This window comes from Sinohyriopsis cumingii, chromosome 1, assembly GCF_028554795.1.
Source record: "Sinohyriopsis cumingii isolate HCF-2022 chromosome 1, ASM2855479v2, whole genome shotgun sequence".
Classification (NCBI taxonomy): Eukaryota; Metazoa; Mollusca; class Bivalvia; order Unionida; family Unionidae; genus Sinohyriopsis; species Sinohyriopsis cumingii.
Window position 1 is genome coordinate 54,693,581 of NC_142961.1, and position 9,436 is coordinate 54,703,016.

A 9,436-nucleotide genomic window follows, 5' to 3' on the forward strand; every position below is an offset into this window, starting at 1 on the left:
GAGGGTGTATGTGTATTATGATTGGGTAAGTATTCTCTAAGAAACATATTTTACAAGGAAACATTGGTATCTCTTACCATACTTAGTTGGCATCATTGATCACCAAAATCACTAAAAGGTGATAAAATTCCCCACCCCACCTCACAATTCCAGCGGAAGTTATGAAGCCACCTCTTAAGATGCCATTGATCAAATTGGAAGGGTGACCTGTTGAACTGCAGATGTAAGTCCTACCAGATTGAATTGGGCCCTCTGGGATGACAGATCTCAGAGATAAAAGCTAAAGAATGTGGACTCCGATCTCCATCCTACAACCTGAATGATGTCGGTTAGCAAACAGTTCCAGTCTAATGCTAGGTTGGATTTACTTCCATTGCTCACAATGGCCAATCTCAATGCCTTCCTATTACATATCCCCCACGCCTATCTCGGGTTAGTAACCCAAAATCCATTATGTAAAAGTGTCCTCCTACTATGACATGTTTAGAACATGGTTAAAAAATATTACAAAATTTCATTATGACTCAGGTAAGGAGAGAAAACACAAGAGGCACAAGTGGGACTGAGAACACTCAGTTACACACATCTAACAGCCAAGTTAGACCAGTTGACAAAGAAACCTGGGCAAGCAGATACTTTTGGCTGAACTTTCTCCAGTGTTCTTGATTCCACCTTAAGAAAATAAATGTTGCAATGTTTCATGTTTTGTATTTTCATCCACATCTGTTGGTACATCAGTATACAATGTGACCCTGCTATAGCATGATCCATTACAACATGAATTCAGATATAATATGATCATGGCATGGATCCTAAAATTTCCTATATTTGTATTTTTCTTGTACACAGAAAATATTTTTTCTTCTTAAAAGTATGAAACATAATGTGTAAAAAGATTATTCAGGGATCGTGCTGGCCTTTGCCAATGTCACAAATTGCTATTTTTTCTATTGGCAACAAAATGTACCATCTGGTGATATTTTTTGCAACAACATTGTTGGCTGTTTAAACTTATATATACAATCCTGGGTTTGTAGTTGAGAAATTCAAAAGCACCATTGAAGGAAGCCGCAAACTTGGATATAAAATGCACTAGAATCTATTGTTACATAAACAAATCCTTTGTTCATATTGACAAACTATCTTAAAGGTGCTTTGTTATGTCAAATTTTGCTTATACTGACATCTGGCTTGAGTAGTGTACCGGTATATGGTGATACACTCAAATAGTCATGCTACCAGATATGCTACAATTGACCAGACTTTGAAGACAGGAATAGGAATGGCAACAATATACCAAAGGACAGCTAATTCTTTTTTTAAAAATGTACCTGGAAAAAAAGTTTTGCTGAAACTTCAAATAAAACTTTGTAAAAATATGAAAAAAAGCATTTGTTTGGCCCTTCAAAGTTGTCCTTTAGCAGTGACTTCACTAACAAATGCACCCTTTATCAAAGCAAGCAGATTACAATCTTCAATAAAAGCAAAGCACCTTTCATCAAAGAAAGTGTGACATCATACATGTGTAACTGATCAATCAAAACCCTCTGTGCGTGAGTCATAGTTCCACTGGTACTATCCACAGATGACTGCCTCTTCGATACCACTCTGTGCTAATACCTCACAGTAGTCACTTGTATATATTAAAGTTATTGATAATTAGAATAGGGTGTCTCACCTTCATGTTTAAAAGCAATCACACGACATGGTGTCAGAAGTGTGTACATAATTCGAATAGCACATGGATCGAAAATGGATATTTTGAAACAAGAACTTTACAATCCATGGAAGATTTTGCACAAAAACATTAGAAACTTTGAAAATTCAGCATTTGAAAATAGTACTTTCAAAATGGATCTTTCTGGTGTGCCAATCCCTACCATGGACTGGGACAATTCCAACCTTACCACATCATGGAATTCCAACAGCACTGTGAATTAATATTTAATGGATCAATTAATCAAAAGAGAGATGGGGTCAAAGCCAACTGCATTCTATTTTTTTGGGTAGTCGACAAAGGTAGAGATATTTTCAGCACATGGACTCTGACAGATGAAAAAAAAGGACCCATCAATGCGCTTTACAAAATTCAAACATCACATGCAACCAAAATTAAATCCAGTCTTTGCCAGATTCAAGTTTAACAATGAAATCCAAGGCTCCAACACAGTCGACTAATATGTGACTTCATTGAAACTCTTGGCCAAGGACTGTCTCTTCAAAGGCAAAGATAACATGATTCATGACAGAATTGTTTTTGAGGTATCGTCATTAAAGTCATGAGAAAATCTAATCAACGAAGATGAAATGTTCACTTTGGAAAGGACTATTAACATCAGTTCAAGCCAGGAATATGCCCAGGAGCAGCTCCAGACCATGTCTGCATGAGCCAGACAGGAAGTACATGCGACAATTCAATGACAGGCCCAGACAAAAGAACTACAGCCGAAGAAGAAATGGGCCACGTTTTCCAGATGAAGCATCAATGTTACCTGTGGAAACTGCAGATACAAATCACATTCAAGCCAGGACAAGTGCCCCACAAAAGGAAAGACTTACAATAAGTGTCATAAACTCAATCACTTTGAGATGTGATGTGATTTAGGTTTTTAACATAGCTTTAACAATTTTTCAGTCATATCACTACAATGTCTACAATGTGGCAGTTTATAGTGATGTCTAGCATTGTGGCATCAAGCTGCAGACATGTAGCATGATGTCCCACCCAGTCACATTATCCTGACACCAGGCCGACCAGACCTAACATTAACCTCTTAATGCTGAACGCCAAGCAAGACAGCTGTTAGTGCCATTTTTATAAGTCTTTGGTATGACTCAGCTGGGAATCAAACCCACAACATCCCGCATCCAAGACAGATGCTCTAACCACTAGGCCACCAGAGCGGTCTAATCACTTTGATAAAGTCTGCAGATCAAAAATGGTGTGATTAACAAAGAACATCAAAATGAGGATTTATATATTGACAGTGTAAAAAAGGATATAACTGCTAATGCCCAGACATAGAGGTAGGTCCTAATTCAGTTTCTATTGATTTTAAATTGGATACTGGCTCATAAGTTAACATCATACCCTTGCATTTATTCAAAAAGCTAGGCATAAAGCATCCCCTTCAACCTAAGGTATTTCTTAAAACCAATGGTAAATGCAAATATGCATACTATGAAATAGAGCACTTCATTTGAATATGAGAAAGAAAACAACACAAATGCATATATATATATATATATATATATATATATATATATATATATATTGCATGTCTTGATTTGCTCCCACTTCTCCCTGTTCAGCTCTCACTTCACCCTGTTCTGTCCAAAAGAAGAAGTCACTTCTCCCTACAATTAAGTCTAGCTTGACCTCTGACTATCAGTTGTAGATGTGTTAATAGTGGAAGGTCACAAAATAGTCATACCACAAGTCCTCAGGCAGTAAATGCTAGAAACTGTACATTCAGGACATTTTGGTATTGAGAAGTGTTTGACAAGAGCCAGATGTGTCCTTTTTTGGCCAAGAATCTCCGCTGACATTTCTGATTTAGTGTCAAAATGCTCTATCTCCTTAGAGCACTGAAGTTCTAACCAAAAGGAACCTCTCATCACCCATAATGTCCCTGAATACCCATGGCAAAAAGTCACCACAGACCTATTTATATGTTATTATAAAGAGTATACTGTTGTAGTAGATTATTTCAGTTGCTACTCTGAAGTTAAGGCACTCGCAATTACAATTATTTTTACTGTTATCAATCACATGAAAAGCATATTCATGTGCTTTGGTATGCCAAAGTCATTGTCAGCGAAAACAAACAAGCTATTCTTCCCGCGAGTACGCAAACTTCATGAAAGAATGGGACTTTAAGCATGTTACATCGAGTCCCACATACCCTCAGTCTAATGGCCTTAGCAGAGAAAACAGTTCAAACTGTAAAGAGAATTCTCTCAAAAGCAAAAGCTGACAGCTGAGAACCACTTACTGGTATATTAGAGTATCAAGCCGCTGCTCTTGATATCGGGTAATCACCAGCACAATTCTGATGGGGAGTCAACTCAAATAAATTCTCCCAACAACCCACAAATTAATTCCTCAAACACCCAACAACGCTGAGGTCAAAAAGAAAATTATACTTTATAAGAAGAAAACAAAGTACTATTATGATAGTACTATTTTGATAAAGGTGCAAAACCACTAAAACCACTTAAGGAAGGGGAATCAGCTTGATTGAAAGGTCAAAATTGGGAACCTGCCATTGTAATAAGAAGACACAATGAAAGGTCATACTCAGTTCACACTAAAGATGGTACCATTTATGGTAACAACAGAGGTTAGCTCATGAAAACTAATGAAACACCCCTCCTGCAATATAATATAAGTGCGTCCTATCTCAGGTTGAAAACACTGTGAACAGCTTTAACAGTCCCCGCAAATGCCAGTAAATCAATTTCAGTATCAATGGAATCTCAGTTTCAGCCAAAGTACGCCTGAGCCTGATGCAACAATCCCAAAAGTCTGTCAGCAAAGCAGAGATCACACATGTTCTGGAAGACTAGTAAAACCAAAGACAATAGTGTCAGCATAACATCAGTAACTTCCTAAACCTGGACATATCCTGGATAACAAACAGTTCTGAAATCCTGTACTCACAGCAGTAGTGTAGCACAATTTATGGTTGTGTTGCTAAGCAATGAGTGTCAGCTAGTAGAATAGTCATTAGTGTAACACAATTAAATTTATGGTTTTGTTGTTAAGCACAGATGGTAATTCAAGATATGGACCAGGAGTGCACATTAAATAGCAATCAAACAAGCAAAAGGATCTTTGAAATATTTAGTGCACTCTCAGTCTGTCTCAGAGATTTATTCATTGATCACTGTAATCATTACTATCAAAGACGTCCTTGATTTTGATGTATTAGTTATAATGGCTTATAAGTTTAGACAGTGTATTAAAAGTTTATTAAAACTTTTTCTTATAAGAGAGATGTAACATTATACATGTGTAGCTGACCAATCAGAACCCTCTGTGCACGAGTCATAGTTCTACTGGTACTATCTACAGGTGTCTTCTACTTTGATACCACTCTGTGTTAAGACCTCACAGTAGTCACTTGCATATATTAAAGTTATTGATAGTTAGAACATGGCATCTCATCTTTACGTTTTAAAACATTAACACATCTGGATGTCAGCACCAAACTTAAATAAAAGCAATGAAATCTGATGGATTGTTGTATTTTCCAAAGTGACTGGAAGACATATATTGTGTCAGAAAAGTTTCCTTTTTGCAGGAAAAGCATTTACGTTTAAGATCATCAGGCTTTGTAACCAATCATGGCATAAAATGCAAATTAAATTTCCAATCTTTTAAAACCATAGATATCTGGCCTACAAGTTAATTGAAGTTGTTAAACTTTTTAATTTGTTCACGTTTTCATTTCCCTACGACACCAATTAGTGAAATAATCAGTGTTTAATTCCTACATGACCTGTGTGACTTTTACTATAGTAACACTAACAGTCACATGAGTCATGTATGTGCATTTACTCATTTTAAAATAAATTGTTCTTTTAAAATTGAACACCAATTTTGTTTAACCAAAGTCTATTAATTCCTAATTGTTGAATGCTCTGCACCTTAACTGTCATCAAGAAACTTTCTGACGAAAATTATCGATCTCAATGGTCTTTTACAGAGGTGGCCATGTACTAAACTTGGGTCAGGAAAAGAGTACATCGAGTGGTATAGTCACAATATAGGGTGGTACAATCTTTTTAATCAATATTTGTAGCTTTTATTGTGACATCACAGTGCGCTACATTCAATCCGGATTGTATCTGATCACACCTTTATATTCATTTTGTCCAAAAATGTTGATTTTGCCGTATGCACTTTTCGGGGTGTCGAAATAATGATCTTCGAAAGGAATGCAGATGAATAAGAATCCAAATGAAGTGATTAGTTACCACTTAATGGTACAACCGTTACTGAAACTGTTGGTGCTGAATGCCTAGATGACCCGTGTGACTTGAACTTTTATGGTTTTTGTGTAGGTTCATTTTCATAGGGCTTCGTTACAAAGAAAATTAGGAGTATCCGTCAATGAATCAAGGGATAGGTTAGAACTCCCATCCATTGATTCACTGACAGATACTCCTAATTTTCATTGTAACGAACCCCCCGTATGTGGGTTTTTATTTTTAATCACAGGAACCTGACGTTTTATCAATAAACTACGGCGAAATCTCTGACAACATGAAATCACCTTATCGTTGTTTTTATAGCCCAGAGTGGTGGCCTGCTGAAGTACATCTGAATAGCAAATTTTACCAGGATTTGAAAGGATGAAATCATGGAAAGCGGAATAATCTACTGACTACTGATATGTATCATTATAAACTTATTTCTAGTTAGTTACAGAATGTTTTGACTTTAACATTTTCGAATTAACGCTTTTTCAGGTGGTGTATGTTAAATTTGTTAGAGTTACTTCCCTTCCGGTTATATCCTATACTTGTTAATGTACCATTCTGCGACTATAAATAGGTGATAGATTCCGGCCATATAAAGAAATTTGCTTCTGGAAATATAAAATAATAAGGAATACAAAAATTATTAATAATAAAGAATAGACTGCTAATAGCAAATACTTATATGACAAACAATTTTGCATTTTCATACAAGAAACTCAAAAATGCATATCACTAGCAACCATGAAACCACTTAGATCTGGCTCTTAACCATTTTGGTGCTACATCATCGTGATATTATTGTACACAATCAAACCGATTAAATATGACACGAGGAAGGGTTTATCATTAATAAATTCGGTATGAAGCGTACATAGGGTGGGGTAGGAAGAGTTTAAGAAATATTTGGCATTACTAACTGTAAGATTCACACTAAACTTGCTGTAGATATTACTGACAGCAAGTTATATTTCAAACATAATGATTATCCAGTCTGGCAAATTCTATTTCATCTGCATCGATGATAAATGATTTAAATTTGCCAGCTCTTGCACAATCTTGACGTTGGCGTGCTCAATGCGCGAGTGACTACGTTGCAGTTGAGAAGATCATTTGTTTTTTTATACATTGCGAAATGGAGGCATATGCCAGATCTGGTTATCTTTTTTTACTCAATCCTGCCAGCATTCACTGACTAGGCTCTGTTTACATCACATTGTTCATCTTATATTTCTTTGAGCTGAGAGAAACTTAGACTGTTTGGCGATAGCGATTTGTGATTTGACCAATATACTGGCAGCACTTTTTTTTACAAAAAGTACTCGGATTGAAAATTTCACCAATAGATGTTCAGACCAGAGCCATTTCCTAATTTTCAAACCAATGGATTTGGCCTGTAAGGTTGCAACTTTTATGTTCATTTTTTTCAACTGCAATACTAAACACTAAAGTTAATATTATTTAAACTAGACGGATTTTCGATTTTAATAATTCACTGGTAGCAAATTTTATAACAAAACGTACTCGGAATGAAAATTTCACCTCTAGCTGTTAAGACCGAAGTTGTTTCCCCAAGTGTAGGACACAGACATGTTGCATGTGCCGCCCATTGAGGAGGATGCAAAGCTCATAGTTCGCATTTGCATTGTTAAGGTGAAAGACGCTGAAGATTGTGATTGGCTGCAGGCGCCATTTCTTGAAGAAGTCCATCATTTCCTCCATATCCTTGTTCAGTACCTCCTCAAGCTCAGTAAACCAGTGACTTTGGGTCCTGACATCAATGTCATTTGCGTACATAAACTTGCGCAACTCTGTTTCAGACAAGTCATTGATACAAATATTGAACATAAATGGAGAAAGAACAGACCCCTGTGAGAGTTCATTAGTCTGACGTATCCACGAGATACCGATCTCTCGGATGTGCACTCTGAAGCGCCTGCCGCGAAGGAACATTTCGATAGTCTCAAGGATCCAGCGAGACAATACTCTGGAAATTCTTCAGCAAGAAGCCCTGCATGCCAAACCGTGTCATATGCTGCTGTTATATCAAGGAAAACAACTCCAGTTTAATGTTCCTCTGAAAAGCGTTCTCAACAAACGCAGTCAGGGCAAAGACTTGATCGCATGCGCTGCTGCCATGTCTGAAGCCTGCCTGCTCAACAATTATGATGTTCTCCAAGTCCGAACCGTATCTTTGGAGAAGCAGGAGTTCCAGTACCTTAAAACAGACTGAAATCAAGGAGATTTGTCGAGTATGGGGATCTTTGCCAGGCTTAGGGATCACAATAATCTTTATCTGACACCACAAAGTTGGCATGCACTTTTCCATAACAACCCAGATTTTATAAACGGGCGAGTCAAATCTTTGCTTTCGGGACAAGATGCTTCAGGAACTCAGGCAGGATATCGGCGTATCCTGCTGATTTGCTTGATTTAATGTTGGAGAGCACCTTTTCAAGTTCTGCTGCGGTAAATGCCTCTGGAGTATTTTGATCTAGTTCATCTGACTTCCGGCGGCAGTATTGTCGCAACTAATCTCATACTTGACGTCGGTGCTTTTTCTCCAGAGGTGCATGCATTGGTTTGACTTTGGACAGATCACTGTCATTCTACAACCACTTGAAGAAAACTCCAGCAAAACTGAGCACTCGAAATAACCTACTCAGCAAACTGTCTGGCTCAACATGTGTCACTAGTGCTCAGACACTCGAGACATCAGCAGTGACCCTCTGTTATTCGACAGCCGAGTATTGCACACCTGTCTGGTACTCAGCATTCCTATTCCACATCTCCGTCGCCAGGAAGCAACAACAAAACTGCTGGCTAAGGTCTATGCCAGTGAGAAACTTCCAATGGCAATGGATATCACTTTAAATGAGGTGGTCCGCTTGGCTTTGAGACATCCAATCTGGTTAGGTCAGTTGTCGGAGTATATGACAGCTATTTCGGCATGGAATGATGAGTGGTCTAAAACAGATGTTGTAAACCACTCCCTCAGCAGCAGAGAGGGTGAACAGACCACTTGCTGGAAGGTCCATTTTTGAAAAATGAAGCTTCCTACGAAAATGAAAAAAACTAAGGTTAATAACGTCAAACCAGAGCCTCTAACTTACTGAGAGTTTCTCTAACTGGGTTACTCTATCTTTGTCGTTCGTGTTTTTTCAACTTATGTGTGTTTTGTTTACCCACGGTGACGCTTATTTGTGGTCTCACCCTGCTGCTATAAATGTGTGAGTAAATAAATCATTATTGTATCAATCTCTCAACCAAATATTTTATCAAGACCTATACGATATCGCGATCGATGATCATGCAAATCTATTGTTATAAATCCGTCTGGAGTAGACTGTGCTTTTGAAAGGAAGTTTTTAAACCTAATCATGTCCATATCTCCTGAACACCAAGTCTGATGAATGTTTCGCAGAATATGTGTATCGACTCAATTAAAAAA

General features: G+C 37.5%; 1 protein-coding gene across 6 annotated transcripts in view; it reads right to left on the reverse strand.

Annotated features, from left to right (window-relative positions):
• The window catches only part of LOC149806892 (uncharacterized), a 227,810-nt gene extending 221,300 nt beyond the window's left edge, over positions 1-6,510 (reverse strand). For all 6 annotated transcript variants that reach the window (XR_016421237.1, XM_089959185.1, XM_089959176.1 and 3 more), the window contains exon 1: positions 6,282-6,510. The gene's annotated coding sequence lies outside the window, so the exon portion shown is untranslated. The remainder of the gene's footprint in view (positions 1-6,281) is intronic.
• Positions 6,511-9,436: the final 2,926 nt, after the last annotated feature.